Source organism: Mixophyes fleayi, chromosome 2 (genome assembly GCF_038048845.1).
Source record: "Mixophyes fleayi isolate aMixFle1 chromosome 2, aMixFle1.hap1, whole genome shotgun sequence".
Classification (NCBI taxonomy): Eukaryota; Metazoa; Chordata; class Amphibia; order Anura; family Limnodynastidae; genus Mixophyes; species Mixophyes fleayi.
Window position 1 is genome coordinate 91,487,721 of NC_134403.1, and position 15,092 is coordinate 91,502,812.

Here is a 15,092-nt window from a genome sequence, read left to right on the forward strand (position 1 = left end):
TTAGTCTACACCCACAAAGATTTCTATCTGACAAAAGCTTCAAGCATTACCTGTACCAAGGATCTTTTGTGAATCTCTCTATCTTGGCCATATGCACACAGTCAGATAAAGTGATAGATGGATATTGGTAGGACAGAACAAACAGTTTTTAACAATTGGTCCTGGGTCTGAAATAGTCTTTTTAATTTACGCATTCAACAATAAAGGACCAGCTAGAAGAAAAAACCGTCTGTCCAGACATATCGTATCTGTAGCTTAAGTCCCTCAACTTTGTACTTTGAATGCATTTCTTTGTGTACTCCCCTCTACTGTGTATATATGGAATCTCTGAAATCTGCCAAACCTAAATGACAAAACAACTTCAAAGGACCTTATCTGAGAAAAATAAGACAAAACAGTTGTCTGATAAGACTAGTCTGCACTTTATGAAGCTACACTATGTACCTAATGCCTTACAGCATATATGGCAGAAAGATTGGAAGCATCAGACATTGCAATTCAGTAGGAAAAGGGTCCCTACCCTAAAGAGCTTACAGTCTATTTAAAACCATACTATAAAGAGCACATTGACCCAATTTTAGGCTGTGCCCATAGCTTAAGAATCCACACAGACAAGTTTTTAAATTGTAATAATAGTTACCCGATTTACTCAAATATATATGCATTTACGCCATTAAAACTAAACTTTACATTATATTTGCATTATTTCAGTCCTCTTATATTTGTGTAACTATGATATTATATTTTGACATTCAAGCATCCAAGGCCATTAGTAATGTCTGGTAACCACTGAATGGTGTTACTTTGACAAAGGATAGGTCCAGGCCCACGCATAATGTAATTTAATTAGCACTATTCAGTTGTTCCATCTTCCCCTCTGTAGCATATCTCACTTTTGGCTGAAACCTACCCCCTTCTGAGTTCTATTTCCTTTGTTGCCTTATTTTGTGTGTAAATTTAACAGACTAGCTTCACCAAATGTACCCCACCCACAGGCAAAAAAATACAACTGTATTTAGAAACCTGCACATTCTTCACATTATAATGTTAAGACAAATAGAGCGTATAAACACATAAATGCGTATTCATTTCCTGAAAGGCCCATCACACTTTCTGTCTCATTGAATATAACTGTATTTTCTTATAATGACATGTTATATTGTTTTCACTGATTGTAAAAGTTAAGTCTATATAAATAAATGCCTATGTGAGAGAGAGCCATATATTCTATGTAAGAGAATAAGAGCTACTTTTGTTTTGGCTATTTATAATGCTAACAATTAAGTAGGTGCATAGTGTAATATGTGACAGTCTTATATTTTCTGTTTAAAAAGTTTCAATTACATCAGTGGTGGAACATGACATCACCAGGCCCTATAGCAAAATTTGTGGGTGTAGGAGATGATTGTTCACCCTCCCACTCTCCTCTTCTGAGCATTCACGGGGGCTCAGAATTGTCTAGTGGAACGGGCAGAGTGGGCAGATGGTGACGTTCCACGCCTCCTACAGTGGCTATAATGTCACGTGTGTGTTGTAATCATTTGTAACTTCACATTTTGAGGGATATTCTCCAGAAGTGGTGTTAAATTGGTAGTACAATTCAGGTGAATTTATTCCTTATTATATAGAAAAATATCATACTTTTGCCACCAAAAAGTGGTGGTATTTATTTTATAGACTATGGCGTACATTTGTATACAATGTTTCCACTAATTTACCGTCACGTTCTGATCAACAGCTTTTGGAGAATATCCTTGTATGCCTTGTTTGGGATAGTGTGCTAATTTTAAATCACAGATATTATTATACATTTGTTACCTATAGATGGAATCATTTAAATTGTCCATGCAAGGGTGCCAGCAAGATCTTTGTCAAGAATGTTGACTCCTTTGATCAATCCTGATTAGATGTTAATTGGGATTACAGTGCACAATTGGGATTAGTTTAGTTTAAAATGATCAAATTTACTGAGCAAATCACTTTGTGGGCAATTTTGCTCTAGAGGCATAGAAATTAAAATACGGTAATTAGGTTTAGGTGTAAAGTTTGAAGTTAATGTCTTCCTTAACCTCATACATAATAGGATAGCATAGAATAGTACAGCACAGTATATAATGACCCACAATTATAGAGGTACAACTTTGATCATTATAATTTAAATAATGGTTTCATCAAGGCCATAAGGTAGACATTTTTGGGTCTCATAGTAATATGATGTGTCATAGTGCTAATTCCTGTTCCCATCTGGGTCAATGAGCAGCAGTTCTTTCAATTCTCTACATCTCTTCCAACAGGTAGGGCATCATAGACAACCCCGGAAAATTTACACCCCGGAAAGGTATATAATGTGACTCCTCCTCTCCTTCCTTGTCTTTTGAGTGACTTCCCATGCTGTCCATGAAAAATATATCCAAAGAAACATGAGTGGGAAATATTGGGGTTACCATGGAGTTTGGAGTTCCTAAAGGAAAATAAATGATCAGGTAAACATAATTTGCATATTTCCTTTTCAGACTCCCTGGCAGCCCACACAAATGGGATGTGCCAAAGCCATCAGATATGAGGGGGTCAGACTGAATAAGTCAAACACTGATCAATTCATGGACATAAAATAGATTTTATTGTTCAACCGCTTGAAGAATCTTCCTTCTAAACTGATGGACTTCAGAAGTCATGATATCCAGAAGATAGTGTATGGAGTATGTAAGAAGCAACAACCATACTGATATTTTGCAAAGATCATCTGCTAAAGCCTGTGCCTTGTGATCCATAGAGGTCACCACTGCTCTTGTGGAATTTTCCCTCAATAATTTTGGCACCTCACATCCTTTACTCCTATAAATGCGTGATATAAGAACTGACATCCATCTTGCAAACTTGTTTTTGTAAGGAGCTTGAACTTGCTTTGGACCTCCAGGAAGTACAAAGAGATGGACTGTTCTTATGACCTCCTCTGGCAAGATACACAGATATTGGTTTGACCAGATCTAATATATGCAATTGTTTCTCCTCCTTATAAGCTGGCTCTGTATGCAGAGGTGGAAGTACAATTTCTTGGTTTTCATGAACTAGTTTAAGCAAGAATGCAGGATTTGGTGGCAGCACCACTTCATCTGAGTGTTTATGTCGTAAAGCTTGAAGTTCCCCCACTCTTCTAGCAGATCTGATGATCAAAAATATTACTTTGAGTGTGAGCTATTTTAGAGAATCCTTCTGTAGAGATTGAAATGGATCTAATGTTAGAGACTCCGAAACCAAAGTCAGATCCCAAGGTGCCACAAAAGATTGTATGTATGTCCAATTTGTTTTGTGCTGCTGGCAAGAACTTCTTGACAAGATGGTCTGATTTGAATCTTGTTCTAGAAATAGCAATACCTGTACCTTTAGTGTACTAGGGACTAGGCCTTCATGTTAACCTTCTTGATGATAAATTAGTATCAGAGGTATACTAGTAGTATACTGTAGTAGTACATCAATAACTTTGTCAGAGATACGTTTACTCTTCAACAGTGACCACTCAACCTTCACACAATCAAAGAGAGATTCTCATGGTTGTTCTTCATGCATCTCCCATACAACTGGGAACCATGGTCTGCAAGACCAAAATGAAAAGTTTACTATTGCTTCCTTTCATCATATAGATTGTCCATCAAGATTCTGATTGCCTGGAGATGGAAGCCATGGCTATTCTTGCTTTATTTCCAGTACCTGCTTAAATGTGCAACTTTTAAAACATTTTACTATTTTTTTTATCCGTAGGCTCTTTAAATGAGTCTCCGTCTCCTAATGGTATAGCAGTTTTTATGGGCATTTAAGCTACTGTAGAATCCACTATAGGTGTTACATTCCATGTATTAGTCTCATTTTCTTGAAAGAGATTCATATTGTCCAGTCATCTTATATTAGCATGTTTCTCCAACTGATCCCATTCTTTATCCAGTAATTTCTTAATTGCTCTACGTAATATGCTGTTATTTTCTACAAAAACATCACCCTGTAATGTAGATGGAGCCAGTGACTCATGTTTCCCCATAGTTTTATTGATATGTTAGGCTAAGTACACACTGGAGGTTTTTCAGCCAAGCTTCGGATCAATCAACCGATATACAACCATTTGGTCAGATATTGTGTAAGTGTGTATACTTGCACAATGAACAACAGTCATCCCAAAGTACCGATTGTCGTTTCATTTGGTTGGTCGGCATGTTTTATAATCTCGTTCCAATCACCTTCCGATCATGTAGTGTATATGCACTCACAATCACAATCTCCATACCGTTTACAGAGTCATGGTCTTTTCAGCCCATGCTGATAATGAACATGTCCTGATGACTAAATGTAGAGAGTGCTGTAGATGGAATAATTTGTTCATTTGTTCTGAGACTGAATTTCGTTTCAGAGTCACAGAAGCTAAAGACATTTGTTATGACATGTGGATAGCTATAGCAAGGCGGTTATTCATTCTGACAGGAATGAATGAATGAATGAACGAACGCATATTGTGCCGTCATTCTCAAAACAACAAGAGGACCATAAAGAGCACAGATCTGAAGGTAAATTGTGTCATTGTGTACACATGAATTGTCCGAGCAATTGCACCTTCAGTCATAGGTACAATCGTTGTAGATAACAGATTGGTCAGAAAAGTATCTAGTGTGTACCTAGCCTAAGGCTGGGTACACACTGAGGAATTTTCCGACCAACGTGTTATCTCAAACAATTGTACCCACGACTGAAGGTCCGATCAGTCTGGCGACTCATGCATACACACTGACACGATTTACCTTCAGATCTGTGCTCTTCATCTGGTGCTTCATCTGGTCCTCTAGTCTTCAGAGAACAGAGAATGACAGCACAATATTCATTCATTCATTCATTCATTCTTGTCACATTGTCACACTGATTAAAATGCCTTGTTATAGCCATACACATGTCCTTAACCGATTCCGTTAGCTTCTGTGACTCAGAAACAAAACTTTCTGTCTCAGAATGAGCAAATTAATTATTCCTTCTACAGCACTCTCTACATTTATTCCCCAGGACATTCATCGCTAGCATCGGGCTGAAAAGAGCCTGACTCTGTAAACTCTATGGGAATCGTGATCATGATTGCATACACATTACATGATCATTAGGTGATTGGTCGGATAATATTAAACAGTACGACCAACCAAATGAGCCAACTATTGACACTTTGGAACGTCTTTCGACCATTGTGTCACTATACACACTAACCCAACTTCCGACCGAACGGTCGTATGTCGGCTGATTTGCCTGATTATTGGACGAAAAGTTCAGCCTCATGTGTCCCAGATTCTTTTTTTCCTTCTCCTTCTTTACTATCAGATAAGCATGCTCCACATGAATCTATAAATTCCTCTGAAGACAATTACTGTACATCCTAGTCTATGACCCTGTGGGAACTTGCCCTTTTAACCCCTTCAATTGTCTGAAACTCTTCTTTAGACACAAAAGTTTTCCTCTTCCAATTTATTTATTTCTTTTACTGGCATAGGGGTTTTACCAGACTATTTTCTTTAGGGATACACTGCAAATATTGATGCCTCCATGTAATTGTTGGATAACTTAATCATAAGCTCCACAAACACGATTATATCATTTTTCCAGTGTTCTTTCCTTCCACAGGCTCTGTAAAAGTATTAGAAGAATAAAGACCTAAAAAAGCTAAAACCTAAAAGAACAACCCTTCCTAAAGCTTACCTAGTCCTTTGGCTTTTTAGGGGCAGGTTCTGGCTCCCCACTGTCCAGGACTCAGTAATGCAGAAGCTTGGAGATTATCATCATCATCACCATTTATTTATATAGCGCCACTGATTCCGCAGCGCTGTACAGAGAACTCACTCACATCAGTCCCTGCCCCATTGGAGCTTACAGTATAAATTCCCTAATACACACACACAGACAGAGAGAGAGAGAAAGAGAGACTAGGGTAAAAAAAAAATTATAGCAGCCAATTACCCTACTAGTATGTTTTTAGAGTGTGGGAGGAAACTGGAGCACCCAGAGGAAACCCACGCAAACACAGGGAGAACATACAAACTCCATACAGATAAGGCCATGGTCGGTAATTGAACTTATGACCCCAGTGCTGTGAAGAAGGGCAGAAGTGCTAACCACTTAGCCACCGTGCTGCCCTTCCCCTTGGAGCACTGACCTGAATATTACATCTGCAGCTCGGGTCTTGCTCTGATGATGACCGTATCTCAGCGCACTCATTTCAAATGTAGAATGCAGATCTAATTAAGTAATAAAGAACAACCCTGGGGGACCGCCCCTTTCCCTGGTGGGCCAATCCATATGGAAGAGACAACTGTATCAATTTCTTTCAGACTTTTGCATGTTTGCTGAAGATTCTAATTTTATTTATTACAATATTTAGCTTCAGTGAAGGATCATGGAAAAATGGATCACATGTCATCGATTTGGCAGGTGTGTCATTAGACACTAGAAAGGTCGGGCGCTCTTGGTCACTTTTCATGTTTCACTGAATCTCTAAGTGAAGAGAATTTAACACACAGTCACAAACTTAAACATAAGAAATTAGTCATGTTTAAGTTTATACCCTGGAGAGGTTGTGTTAATGTCTTTCACGCAGAGTCATTGAAACATAATTTGACCAGCAGTGCCCAAATTTGTGTATACAACTGTACCTTCATGTTTTATATAATGTGTGAAATATAACCCTACATTAAACCTTATTGATAGTTTGCTAGGTTTAAACAATTTTAGCATACTACCATTGTAACCAGTTGAAGCTGCTTTTGACCTTAATTTAGGAGCTTCCCACTGTGGATCTCATAGTAGATATATTGGGCCATTAAGTAAAGCAAAAATGAGTAACTTTGCACCTTGCCAAAACCATGTTGCATTGGAGGGAGATGTAAATTTAAAATGTGGTGGTAGAATTGTAATTGGGGTAGGGCATGTCCTAGATCAACTTTAAATTTCAGTGTACAAATAAACTAAGTATTTGTGTGCTACATGAAAAAACAGACAGTATTTTACTTATGTGCAAAATAAAAAAAACTAATTTGCACCCCTTGCATTGCAACATGGTTTTGTCCAGGAGAAAACTTACTCATTTTTTTTGTTATACTTCCCTTAATGACTCAGGCCCATTGAGTTTACAGGTCAATGGTTTTTTGTTTTCTTCTTCCCTAAAGGACTCTCATCTTGAAACCCAGATCACCATGTGTGCAAGTTGATTGGAAATACCAAACATGAACAGTTAATTTACTCTGCATGTGGTTCTCCATGGTAGCTTTCCATAGTTCTACATTTGGGCAACCGCTTACAATTATTATGTTACCATTGTTTGCTACTGTCAAAAATAGGACTGTACACAGCTAGTTTTATTTTTAACAATAGTCCCTCTCTCTTATTATATATCTATGTAATATAATGTATCCCCTACAAAGTCATCAAGCACTTCTGTGACTTTTTATATAACTGCTAATATCTTATACTGAATGGATGGGTATATTAATTCTTATAATACACAAATTGCAATTTGAAACAAAGCTATTTGCTTGTATGAAATGATCCTGATATCTAAATGTTTTACCTTGACTGACATTCCAATTACTGTGATGACCACTTTCAAAATGAGTCATGTGCCACAACTGACATCCGTACACTCCAAACTTCTGCACTTCTTTAAAAAAAAACAACTTGGGAAACCCTGTCCTACGTGACTGCTTCCCACAGTGTCTCATTTTCCAGTCATTATTGGGAATCACTTATTCCAGTCAGGAAGGGGAAACACTGGATAGAAAACACTCTGTGTTTTATCTAACTGCGAATAGCTTAACTCTAACGGTAATCTTTACTTCCTGGAGAAGATTTTAAAAACTCATTTTAGGAAAAATATTATATACTTGAAAGGACTTTCTTACTTAATAATCTAATCACATCTGGTAAATTTACACAAACATTCTGCCAACTTCTCAGCACCTATTGACACAGTGCCTGAAATAAACTAAACAAAGCAAAGCATTCCTTTGTGTTTAACTGCTTGGCCCTACCTGAACTGTCACAGTACTGGCTGGGATTATACTAGGCTTTCACTCTGCAACAGTAGCATTGCCTGCACAAAGAACGGACATTTTGTTCTAATGCAAACTAAGATTGAATATGCAATGTGTATTGTAGAGAGCAATGTATTGCATTTAAAGCACATGTTCCAAGCAGGTGACATATTTACATTTCTAATACATAGGGGGGTATTCAATTGACGGAGTGATTGCCGATAATCGAGAGCTCGAAAAATATTACCGTTAATATGGTAATCTGCGCGTAAAAACCGTTAATACGGTAATTAACTCGCTGAATTTCAGGTCAGGGAGCTGCAAGCTGAAATTCAGCGAGTAATTACCACATTAATGGTAATATTTTTTGAGCGCTCGATTTTCGGCGATCCCGCCGTCACTTGAATACCCCCTTATAGTGTATTAAATTATAACATTGGGGTTCATATAGTTGTTTATCCATTCTCCTTTCCTCATCCACTCATACTTTTTCATGCTTTCTCCACTATCGTCATCGTCATCACTATATCTTTATATACACTATAATCACGTACTTATATTGAATCATATTTGGGTTTTTTTCTAAAGATTTGAATAAGAACAAGCTATATAAATTGCTATGTATTTGACACATGGTAGTGGTAATACCTCCAGTATTATGATGGATTATTAAATTGATTGGGCCAATCGCTGAGATTCATTGCAGTAAAGGGTCACAGTGACAATTTCAGTAATATATCTGACAAGATATGATTAGTCACGTGCTGTTACCCTGTGATACTACTTGGGCAATAAGTAATATGAGAGACCAAGGGGTATATTTACTAAACTGTGGGTTTGAAAAAGTGGAGATGTTGCCTATAGCAACCAATCAGATTCTAGGGCCTGATTCATTAAGGATCTTAACTTAAGAAACTTCTTATTTAAGTGTCCTGGACAAAACCATGTTACAATGCAATGGGTGCAAATTAGCATTCTGTTTAGCACATAAGTTAAATACTGACTGTTTTTTCATGTAGCACACAAATACTTAGCTTATTTGTACACTGAAATTTAAAGTTGATCTAGGACATGCCCTACCCCAATTATAATTCTGCCACCACATTTTAATTTTACACTCCCCTCCACTGCAACATGGTATTGGCAAGGTGCAAAGATACTCACTTTATCAAGTATCTGTGTGCTACATGAAAAAACTGCCAGTATTTAACTTATCTGCAAAACAGAATGCTAATTTGCACCCCTTGCATTGTAACATGGTTTTGTCCAAGAGACTTAAATAAGAAGTTTCTTAAGTTAAGATCCTTAATGAATCAGGTCCCTAGTTATTATTTATTTAGTGCATTCTACAAAATGCCAGCTAGAATCTGATTGGTTGCTATAGGCAACATCTCAGCTTTTTCCAACCTGCAGTTTAGTTAATATACCCCCAGGCCTCTACCCCAGCCACTGCAAGTAATGTTTGTTTAGGTATGCCAAGCAATTTTAGCCAGTGCCAGGAAGGAATGTACCTGTGCTACTTACTAAAATAAAAGGAAGTTTGTGTGCTAAATTATATTTTCTTATGTAGATAAATACACTTATCCTTGAATTATAGTTTTTCTTTATTAAACATATTTACCAGCATTTAGCTTAAAGTTAAATATGGCACTAAAAATATATTTTCTTCTCTTATTTTACATTCTAAATGCAAATCCTATTTTATTTAACCTAACTATATGTGTATATCAGGTTACTGTTTTTAGATCAGCACTGGGGTTAAAATTTGTATGTAAGTCAAGGATTTCTTGTTTAAAGAAACACTGTGGTGATAGTATGTACTTCTAACCAAAAATGTTTAGGTAAAAGCATTGCCACCAAATGTGTTTCCCAGTTCCCCTTTATCGTAGGCATCATCAGCATAATAGGGAAAGTGAGGTATTGATAAAATGTTGAGTGAGCAGAGCATAGCATCTAGACAAGACTTTACAATGACATTCCGAATAAAGTGTGTTTAGAACTGGTTCAAGCGGCAGTTAGAAGTGTTTCTCAATGATCTAGGGCAGGCCTGTCCAACCTGCGGCCCTCCAGGTGCTGTGAAAATACAAGTCCCAGCATGCTTTGTCAGTAGACAACCAGTTGATAGCTGGAAGGGCATGCTGGGACTTGTAGTTTCACAACATCTGGAGGGCCGCAGGTTGGACAGGCCTGATCTAGGGTAATGATCTAATTCTTTCTTCTAGGCATGGCTAGATCTTGATGGGAGATATCAGAGGCACTGAAGGAATTGATAAAAACAAGAGATATGATGAGATGAGAGCCTCTGTACCACTATATATGGCTTTAAGTGGGTTAATGGCCTATTGAAAATGAATGAATAGAGCAGAGATGAGAGTAAATATGTAATTTGTTACCATTGTGCTCTACCTGGGAGTTGTTGTGAAGTCTCAAGAGTATACAATGGGGACAGTGTGTCTCCTGTAAACATGTGCTGCTCTAAAATTCATGTTGCATGTTAAATTCACCGGTAATAATCCCAGGAGAGAAATCAGGGATATGGAGGTTAGTGGAAAACCTAATTTAGAAAGAATTTTAAAGGGGGGGATTCAGTTGACCGCGTTACTGTAGAAAGTAAATCTGTGCACCATTGCCGTTAATACGGTAATTTTAAACCAGCTTTCTGCTTTCAGCTCCCTGAGCCACCAGAAAATCCAGCATTGAAATTACGGTAATAATGCGCTCCATTACCGTAGTATCGGTAAACAAATATATATATAGCAAGATAACATTGTAAAGCACAATCTCAGAAGAGGATCTCTTGTGATGGATTGCTTTGCTTCTCTGTGCCGTCTACCATCTAAAAGTGCACCACTGCAACCAGCTTGTGGAAGTGGTTGGTCAGGTATTTCAGGATGGCCTAAGTCCAGCAGGTGGATGTCTAGAAGGCTTAGTTTGCAATGGAATGATGAAAGGCCATCCCCAGTTCAGAGGGATATGGAAACTCATCATGTCAGACACATAAGCATACAGGGTATCCCCACCCGTATGCAACATTATATCCAATACAATATTACTGGCTAATTCTTCCAGAAGTGTGCACAAATGTCAGTCAAAATGTCATCTATGGTCTCTGTCATCTATGGTCTCTCTCTCTCTTATCCAGACCCTTAGTATGCAGATTATTGTACTTTTATGCACCAATTGTAGAAACTAACCAGAAGATTGTTGGGCCTTCATCAGGCCCTGTGCTTATTCTACTATTTCAGCTTTAATCATATCATCCAACATTTCAACTTTGTTATTCTGACCAAGAGTCATGGTCACACCACATTATGGTGGTGGTGGAATCATGTTAGGGGACACATCTCACCATAGTGAGTGACACACACCGTCCAACAGTTCTGGGAGGTGGACGGTGGGACAATTCCCTAGAATCTGGACTGTCCCACCTAAATACGGAGGTATGACTTCTTCCTCTTCATCTCATGTCTAACCACCTCCTTTACATGGACTATAAAGGTGTATAAGTGATTTTAGTTAGGCTAGTGATGGGGATCATTTATGTAGTCACAGCAATTCTCACCTTTAGATGTTTCCTCTTCTTCGACTTTAGCCTACAGCAGTGTTCTGCGTCATCTTGGAAGTGTTCAGTGTGAGAGCTCATATCTGAGGTAGACAGAGATATGTTTAATTGTTATCCTCTTGCCATCAATGGATTTCCTTTTTCCCCATTTGCAAGGACTTCCGTGCAGCATGTAGTGGCTGGTGAGCAGAGCAGCTGGGTGTAGGAGATTTGTGAACTAAGCCCGAGGCCCCAAACCACTTATAACATGTTATTATGTTTAATGCAAAATCTGATTTCCTATTCTTAGTACACATTGCTTCCTACTAATATGATTCATGAATACCACATTTATGTCATCAAGCAAGTTATTCACTTATTTTCCACTATGTGAATACAGTTTTAATGGTGGTGATGCTGGGCAGATTCATCTACAAACAGGACTTGTGCAACTGTCCTGAGCTGCTTTCCCAGCAGGATGTGTCCACTGGACAATCCTAGAGTATTAAATGCTCTGCTTCAATGAATCCTAAATAGGATAAAGATGCTATATACATTGTATAGAACAAGAGACATGGTAATGTGCTGTTGCTGGTTAATATTAACAAAATAATGGAATATCCCTAAAAATCCAGGGGAGGAACTAGTAATTACTGAAGCAAAATAAAAACACTGAATACATAAATGAAGACTTGCTTATATATCACACTAATTTGCATGCCCCAGGTACACTTAGTGTATGCATGTGTGCATTATGACATCATTGTAGATATTTATGCATTGTGGGCCTGAATCATTAAGGAGAGCAAAGTAAAAAAAGGAGTAAATTTGCACCTTGCCAAAACCATGTTGCATTGGAGGGGGTGGTAAATTTAAAATGTGGGGACAGATTTATAGTTGGGGTAGGGCATGTCCTAGATCAACTTTAAATTTCAGTGTAAAAATAAAGCTATCAGTTACTTGTGTGCTACATAAAAAACAGCCAGTATTTTCCTTACATGCAAAATAATTAACTAATTTGCACCCCTTGTATTGCAACATGGTTTGTTCAGGAGCATATTTACTCCTTTTTTTTGCCTTGCTCTCTCTCCTTAATGACTCAGGCTCAATATGTCTGTTGGTAAACATGGTGGATTTTTATGCCAAGTTTTACAGATTTACAGAAAAGTGTAGAAATTGACTGAACAGATGAACCTTTGTGCCCCACTCCCAAGTTGTTTAATGACAGTAAGAGAGGTAAACTAGCATTTCAGTGACCATGATTTTGGAGAAATGCTTCCAAAAAGCACTAAACCAAATATACAATTTGCCTTAAGTCCAGTAAAGTCCCCATACCCTGACAAAACACTGTAAGCCCAACTCCAAAAGCCCTTAAACAAATCTAGCACAGTGTTTGAGAGATGGGGGGGTGGGCATAACATGTCATTTTAAGCTGCTTTTTATCTAATAAAAATCAGAAGCAAAAATGGAAAATATAAAATAAATTGAATTGCAATATTTAATAAAGGCAACAGAACCAAATTTAACAATATGACTTAATAAATTAAATAATGCAAAAAATCAAATTACATAACAGCAACAGTTGTAATAACATACATAGAGCTCCATGCGGCCCACAGCAGGTAAATATGGAGGAAATAGTGGTGGTGGCGCAGAGAAATGCCCAACTATTTCCTCCACATTTGCTTTATTACATTGATCCCTATATACATTCCTCCCTACTGTCCCGATTCTAGGAGACTCAATTTAATTAAGACTTGTCCTGGCTCCCAGGAATGTTGGGAAGTGTGTCCCACTCACATGTTGCATCTTCCTGTCACTGGGGCGCAAAGTAACACATTTGTATTTTTAAAAGAGGGGGTCTGGTTTGACCTTATGTTTCAGAGGCGCTAGGGATGCTCTCATGCTATGTGTCCTTGCACCCATCTTGACAAGGTCACACCCCACTCAGAGGTTTGTCTTGTGTTCGCTAACTTCAGAAACCCACATGTTTGGAGGTAAACTATATATGAAGTTCTACTAACCTACAAGGTCATCAACAAAACTGCACCAACATACATCTCCTCACTTGTCTCAAAATCTCTCCCAACTGCACAAGATCTGCGTCTCTCATACTGTCTCATTACCTGCTCCCATCCCATTCAGTGTTATCTATATTTATATTTGTTAGTGATATTAATACATAAGGAAACTGTATTTTAGGTTTAAGGGTCCTTTAATAAGGCTTGTGGGCCATACTATACCTCCTACATGACCACTTTTAAGATGTCAAGATGTCATGGGAGAAGTCATGTGACATGGGGTAGAAGTGGTGACATTTTGCATCACCATAGCCCCACCCCCACTATAAAAAAAGACGAAATTCACAGCATTGAATGGAAGGGGCGGAGTTTAATCACACGATTAAGCCCCGCTCCATCCATTCACTGCCGTAAATTTTGCCAAATTTCGGGAGTTTTGCCGACTCCCCAAAATTCGGGAGCCTCCCGGGGATTCCGGGAGAGTAGGCAGGTATGCTATACCACTCAACTGCCCAGACTCAGACAGGACAGTCCTGACTTTAGGGGACTATCTCACTACCCTGCCAAGTCTGTTTGGAGGTAATAATAAGATAATAATAATTAACATCTTTCATAATAATATAGCAAAACACAGAGGTGTAAAGTTTGATGCATTACATGTTCCCAAATCGAAAATTGGTTACAAGGAAACAAACTCACCCACAATGTCACAAAATTGAAGTTTGTTTTTCCTACCACATGTACAGTAATTGTTCCTCATTCCACAGTGCATTCATGCAGGTATAAGCTATTTTTGCAGGGCTTGTTATGATGGCGATATCTCTAATCGCTGTATGATTGCAAGTGTTACGTGCTACACCCTCATTATTATATTTATAGTTATATTTGCAGTTGTCAATCTACTTGTTGTCAAAAGTGCTTAAAGTTCAGAGCCGGATCAATAACCTTTGGCATTATAAACTCCAAGAAATTTCTTGTTAAAAACAAAGAAGTTTATGAGGTCTTAGGTGTTCCATGTAATTCTCTGTCAGTTCCAAATTCCAGATCTCTCATGTTTAGTTATTTCTCAACAGCTCATGTGATGCCAGCAGTATATTGCCTAACAAGTGGCAGACTGGAAATGTGCTCACTGTGGATTTTCCCACACCGCCTTTAATTCTTATGGATATAGGATATGTTAATTTAAATAGAGCATCACAGTAGGAATTGTGTCTCCTACTGTGATGTTTGCACATTACTTTGACTGGACAATTATCATGCATTTACATAGTCCCAACTTACTCTCTAATAAGTGCTATCAACAAGCTTTGGATCATATAGATTGTGTATGGAATTGTTTTTACCTGGAGTTGAAGTATTCAGAAAGCTCCTAAATATAGCAATAATTGCTGCTGCATAGCGTTAATGTCATACACAAACATGTGATCATTTTATTTTCATTGTGAGGAGCCTGTAATACAAAGTAGTGAGTAGGGAAATTCT